This window comes from Camellia sinensis, chromosome 8 (assembly GCF_055761805.1).
Source record: "Camellia sinensis isolate YWXY chromosome 8, ASM5576180v1, whole genome shotgun sequence".
Taxonomy (NCBI): Eukaryota; Viridiplantae; Streptophyta; class Magnoliopsida; order Ericales; family Theaceae; genus Camellia; species Camellia sinensis.
Window position 1 is genome coordinate 177,474,800 of NC_138968.1, and position 7,680 is coordinate 177,482,479.

Below are 7,680 nucleotides of genomic sequence, written 5' to 3' on the forward strand. Positions count from 1 at the left end.
GTGTGGGGTCTACAGTTGCTGTGGACCCAATTGAATCTTTTTTTGGAGCTTATTTTGAGAATTTAAATTATTCATATTTTAGAATATATCAAGTAAAATATATCTGTAAGAAATCAAATTAATCGAATATCTTTTGCTTATTCATCCACACATATTTGTGTTCATTTTAATACTTTAAATTATAATTTTTATTTGAATACAAATATATGTGGATGAATAAGTAAATAATATTCGATTAACTTGATTTTTTACAAGTATATTCTACTTTATGTATTTTAAAATATGAACGGTTCGAATTCTTAAAATGAACTCCGAAAAGAGCCCAATTGGCTCCACAGCAGTGGCTGCTGCAGCCACCCCAATTCCTTAAGGCCATGTTTGTTTGAGCGGACTGGATTAGCATTCCCATGATTAATAGTCCTAGGACTACAAATCCGTTGGATTATGTATCCTATCTTAACTAAAAGTCAAGTTTAAAATAATTAGTGCCTATTTCAATTGTTTAATCAAACATCGGATTAATAATTTTATTGGACTATTAGTCCAATCCCAACCTCATGTCCACCCAAACAAACGTGGCCTAAGTGCAACGTGGTTGTATGGGTTTGTAATTAACGACCAGCAAATTGTTTCTAATTTCGCATATAGCCTTTGTTAGATGGATGCATGGATGGCCCGGTATGCGAATTTGGTACAGATACAACTTTCTCCAACTCTCTCTTCTCATTATTTTAGTCACGTTTATTTTTATAATATTCTTTCCTCTATTATAAATTTCATTTGATTCCTCATTTTTTTAATTATAATAATTAAATTTTAATTCTTACTTTATTGTAATCAGTTTTAAATTTGAAATAAAGTTCAAGAGAAGCAGGCGGTGTTTGAATAGATTTTTAAACTATAATTTTACCCTCACATTTAATGTCATGTTTAGATATATTTTTTAAATTATATTTTCACAGTAAAAAGAAAATTTTGCAGCAAACTCTGTGTCAGGCGAGATTTTTTAAAAAAAAAAATTGACTTAACCGGTCGTCTGGCCTATCAATTGGAACATGGCAAATTTTTTTTTTTTATTTTTTGTAATTGGCACTTGTGTTTGGTTATAAGTTGTAAGTTTTTATATCAAATATCATACGTTACATCCAAAATTCCCCGTTCAATTTAAAACTCTTTTCAAAATCTTTTTCAAAACTCATTCACCAAACAAATTTTTCACACTTCATAATTCTAAAACTCATAAACTCAAAATACAACTCTATTCTCAAAATCATTATTGTCGCAAATCTTCAAGTTTTGTCACAAGCAAGATTTCATTCTCCCAAACTACAATGTACAAAAATAGATGTCAATGTAAATAAAAACTATAAAAACAAAATTCAACTTATTTTTTTTTAATAAGATTATCAAATTTTACCAAATTCTATGAACCAAAAAATAGTATTTTCTTTTATTTGTATTCGAAAATTTACACTGACAGTCATGGTACCTTTTGAATTTGTTATCAATTTAATTTGCTTGACAAAGTCCTTTTAGGAGGTTAACTAAAATCAATAAGTAAAATAGTTCATCCAGTGACTTTAAAGTGATTGTAGGATTAATATTCAATTTAAAATAATTAATTTCTTTTTTAATTGATAATTTTATCTCTAATAGCTATCAAAAATCCTAATAAATATTATTAATTAGACTAAAATTCGTTTTGAGTTTAAGTATTTGACCATGAGAATTTATGAATTTTAGTGAAATTTGCTAAAACTATTGTTAATTTTTAGTCAGATTCCCTGGAGCACCTCTAGAAATATTATGAACTAAATATTTGAGAGAATTTTATCCAACAAATATATTTATATAAATCTCATTTTACTACTTGTATAGTCATAAGCATTTAAATAAAAAACAAACAAAAGTGAAGGATTTTCAAATAGCTATTTTTTCTTAAAATAAAAAGAATTTTTTTTTCTTTCTTTACAAACGTCGAATCAAAATTGAAGCCCTTATGTTATCCATATTGCCATGCGAATGTCTAAAGAACACCTCTAAATAATTACAGTCGCTAATCAAGTTTATGTTTTATACATTTTATCTGTTCAATTACAAGAGGTTTGGTTATGTATAACCTTTTCTTTTTTTTTTTTCTTATAAGAATGTTTGTGATTTTGCTTCAATTAATCCTAAATACAAATTTGGACAAATTACATTAACAGTCCCTATAGTTTGAGATTTGTGTCATTTTGGTCCCTGACTTTTCAATTGTGACACATTTAATCCTGAATTTTGAATCTTATTCCAAATAAGGACAATTGAAGATACCAATGCTTAATTTCAAGGATAAAATTGTCAATTTGATAAAATATAAACTAATTTGACAAAACAAATGTCAAAAAAATATTTTTTAATTTTTAAAAATTGTATCTATACACTAAAGATAAAATTATGTAAAATTAATATATATTTTTGACATTTTTTTTATTTTACCAAAATAATTTTTATTATGTGTTTGGATGATGATCACGTAATGGGTGTTTATTTTTATTTTTATTAAATTAGTTTTCATTTTTCCAAAAGTCAAATACGGTGACAGCTTTGGTATCATTATTAAACCAATCCATTAAATCAAAAAATTTAAAATTAAAAACATTTCATATATTAAATATATTGATTACACATTAAAATTCTAATAACCACCCATTGCATAATCATTATTCAAACACATAATAAAGATTAATTTGGTAAAATAAATAAAAAAATAAATGTTTAAAAGATTTATCAATTTTACATAATTTTATCTGTTGTGGGTTGAAATAATTTTTAAAATTTTAAAAATATTTTTTTGACATTTATTTTTATCAAATTAATTTATATTTTATCAAATTGACTATTTTGCCCTTGAAATTAAGTAATAGTATTTCTAATTGTCCTGATTTGGAACAAGATTCAAAATTTAAGGTTAAATGTGTCACAATTAAAAATTCATGGACCAAAGTGACACGAAACCTAAACTATATGGACTATTAGTGTAATTCGCCCCCCACAAACTTTATTCCCAAGAGATACCACATGGATGATTAAACAAAGTCATTGGTGCATCACAATTTCTCCCTTGGTATTAAACAAAGCCATTTGTGGTTAATGTGTGGTACAATTTTGAAAGTAGCAACCTTTGAATGTGATATAAAAATGCTAAACTTTAATTTAGCTATTTATTTTTAGGGTAAAAAAATTCTCAGCTACATAAAAAATGAGAGAGTGGGGAAAGAGCAATATTAAGTTATTAGACATCAATTTGCGTTCGACTGGTTAAAAAGTTATTCAAAATTAATTTGTTATGAAAATCTAAAAACATTTAACACTTTTAATACTAGTTAAATTTTCAAACAAAATTTAAGTAACTTGCCACTTAATTGGATAAGTTTACAAACACTAAAAAAAAATTCAAAATTCAAAATTCAAAATTCAAAATAATTGCAATTGCACTTGGCTTGACTTGATTAAAATTTTGGGCGCTCGAGAGAAAAATCCAAATTTGATTTTCTTATGGCCAAAAATCTACGCTTTAGACTTTTCTTAAGGCTCAGTTTAGATTAAATGTCCGAAATACCCTTATATATATAATTTACATGGTTCAATACAATTTACAAATCATCTCTCTCTTTCTAAACCATTGAATAGAGCTCCGCCACGCTATCACCGTTGCCGGAGACTATCACTAGAAGACGTCCAGGTTGCGACAATAGACGTCGCCACTGCTAGCACCATCTTGTTGTCTCTGTCTCTGTCTCTCTCTCTCTCTTCCACTCTCTTCTTCAGATTTGTTGTTGTTTTCGCCATCTCCATCTTTATCTCGCGTTCTCTTTCTCCGCGACAAGGCAATGACTTCAATGGCCAAACCCTTCCCACTAGTGCTGTCGCTTCCCACTGTCTCCTTATCTCCCGCCAACAATCTGTTCACTTGCATCCTTGTCATCTCTCTCTATCTTTCTCTCATCATCATTAAACCATGAAGTCGTCGGCAGTAAGCTCCAGATTCATCGCTCACTCGGAGTTTGATATGATCTTGGCACGTAAGGCACCAGTGATAACAGATCGGAACGAAGATAAACACCCCGAATGTTGGTAAAAACTCTCTTTCTCTCTACTTTCTTTCTCTCTCTCTCTCTCTCATCCTTCTCCCGTTCTAGTTCACCATCTGAAAGTGAACCCTAGAAAAAAATATATATATATATTTTGTAGTTTTTAAATAAATCACTCTACAATTATTGAAATTTTTGTTTAGATTTGAGTTTGTACATTGAAATTGTTTGTATCAAATAAAGCTTTTTATTCACATTTTTACTCAAATTTAAGTAAAATCTGGAGTATGTTGGAGATGCCTAACACAAGTATTTGGTTCAATTGAGTCGAGTTTGGAGTTGATGTTTCTGGTTGTGTGTATTTATCTGTTCAGTTATGTTGTTAATGTTTATAGTTGATTGCAACAGATCATTTTGGAATTAGATCATTTTGGTTTGGATTATGTTATTTTATTTCAAAAGATCATACTTTTGTTGTGGTTTGTTGTTGTTGTTGATGTTGATGATTGCAATAAATAAACAAAAAAGATATGACACATATTTTCAATCGTTGTTGCTGTTGTTGTTGTTGATGTTGATGATTGCAACAGATAAATAAAAGATTTTCAATTGTTGTTGTTGTTATTGATTGCAACAGATAAACAAAAAAGTTGACACAGATTTTCAATAAATAAATAACAAAGAGATTAAACTTTTGACAGATAAGGGAAAAAATTGAATAGATAGTTAACAAAAAGTGAACAGATAGACAAAAAATTTAAACAAATAAACCAAATTGGACAAATAGTCAATGAAAAGTCAAAACAAATAAAAAAAAAAAGTCAATGAGTAAATTTGGAAACAAAATGTCCCGTATGATTTCTCATTAAACTATTTCACAAAGTGTGAATCTATCTCCAACAAAAAATATTCACTAGATCTAAAACAAAATATCCACTAAATTGAATGTATTAGATACTCTCTAAATTGGATTCTCACAAAATTTTTCTAAAATTTATTTTAAAAGGTAATTAAACAAGTTAAATTTGAACAAAATTTTGAAATTGGTTAAATTTTCAAATTATTACTATTTGATTTTACTAAAAAAAATCCATAATATAACATTATTATGTTAATAGTTAGGTTATAATACAAATTAGTTTTTTTCATATACTTGAATTTGATTTCTCACTTTATCTTGATATCTAAGGTGCCGTTTGGTAACACGACCATTTAAATTAGAGCTCCGGGCTCGATTTGACTTGTCCGGGATTGATTTGACTCATTTAATACTATGACTTTTTAATGTTGAAATGGCAAAAAATTATAAAGGGAATGGCTTCTATCCAGTTCTTAATCGAACTGGACCATCCTGTTGGGTCCGTAGAAGTCCATCACGGGTCCCGTTTTGATAATTTAAACCGTTCAATGTGTAGAACTCGTCGCGTATTATGTATTTATAAAAATATGTTGATCGGATATCGATAGCTATGTGATCAAAACAGATTTTTGTCAACCCGTTAACTTATTCACCTTCCATTTTTTTTATACAAAACTGATTTGATCACATAGCTATCGATATCCGATTAACGTGATTTTTTACAGGCATATAGTATTTGGCGAGTTTTACATATTGAACGGTTCAGATTATCAAAACGGGATCCGTAGTGAGCTCCCATAAACTCAACAACACGATCCAATCCAATTAAAGACCGGACAGAAGCCATGCCCAATTATAAAATACTAGTGTCATGATCTGTTGTGACACACTCAACCAGGAAAATAATTATGTACAGTTTTGACTATCATCAACACCTTGTTTGATAATATTATTTTTTAGTTAAAAAATTATTAAAAAATTTAAAAAGTCAATAATTTATATTAAAAAATTAAAAATTTTATTTTCTTTATACTTTTTATACATTTTTTTATAAAAAATTAAAAAGTCATCCAAAATTTACTAATTTTTTTACATCATATTTTAGTCAAAAAATTTAAAAGTTACTAAAAAAGTCTGTTTCCAAACAAGGCCTAAAACATTGTTTAGCAATTAAATATTTTAGTTTAAAAGTTAAAAAGTCATTAAAAAATTAAAAGTTAGCAACTTATATTAAAAAATTAAAAATTTTATTTTCTGTCTATTTTTACATATCTTTTTTTGTAAAAAATTAAAAAATTATTCCAAATATATTAATTTTTTAAACTTATATTTTAATAAAAAATTTAAAAATTACTTCCAAACGAGTTCTAATAGTTACTAGGGTAAATTACACTGACACCCTCTGAGATTTATGTTTATTACAGTTCCTTCTCACATTTGAAAAATTACACTGACCCCCTTGTCAGTGTAATTATTTGACGGTATTAACTTTTAAATTAAGATGACATATTTACCCTTACCCTTTACATATTCTTTAAAGTGCAAATTACATTGACACTACCTAAGGTTTCAATTTAACACGGATCTCCTCTGACATTTAAAAAAAAGAACTAATTTAATAAAAATAAATATGAAGAAATTTATTTAATTTGTAAAAAATTATTTATAGCCACTTGAAAGATAAAAATTATATAAAAATGATAATTATTTTTTATTTTTTATTTCTTAACCAAATTAATTTTTAATTTTTAAAAACAATTTCTAAAAATCAAAGCATACATAGCCTAAGAATCTTTTGATAAGTCATTTCTTACGTTGGTAGCTTATTTAATTATTTGTTAATTTTACGATATTTTTACCATCTGAGGCCTGTTTGGTAACTATTTCGTTTTCAGTTCTCAATTTATATTTACAAAAATTTAAAAACTATCATAAAAATTTTTGGTTTATAAATGGCTGTCTCAATTTGTAAATTTGAGGAAAAACACGTAAATTCAAAAAATGAATTTACGTTAGTTTTTAAATAGAAATTTAAAATTTTGATTAACAATTTTTTTTTTCAATAATTTTTTTTTCGATTAATTTTTTTTTTCAGTGATTTTTTTTTTTAACTAATACGAACTGAAGGAACAATTGGTAATGTTACTTTAAACCTTGGGAAGGAATTGTAATTTATAAAACGTGAGAGGTGTCAATGTAATTTATCCAGTGAGTGCAAAATTGATACTTACAAAAATTAAATTACTGATATCAGTAAAATCTATTAATTAATTTAACAGTCAACTAACTGAAGGAGTAATTTGTAATAAAATTTTAAATCATAAAAAAGAAAATGTAAATTTTAAAAAGTAAGAAGAGAACTCTAATAAACATAAGCCGGGAGTATCAATATAATTTACAATGCGGGTCCCACTCCCCTAAGCGCATTTTATGGCCAACGGTTATCCTCTTCCCCTCCGCATGAACCAACCCAGCATATTCTTCGGTTCATTAGCTTGATGCTGGGTATCATCTCTCCACGACTCCAACAAAATTTTATCCCTCCATCGTCTTATTCTTCTTTTTTTTTATTTATTATTTATTTATTTTTTTAATGGTTAAGGTGTCTGGGTCAGTTGACATATATTTTGAATAATTTTGAAATTTACGCAAAACACTCCCTTTGTGTGCATTAGGTAAATATTGGACACAGTTTGTTAATATTATTTCAAAGAGTTGATAATACCTAATAAAAGTATGTGGAAGGCA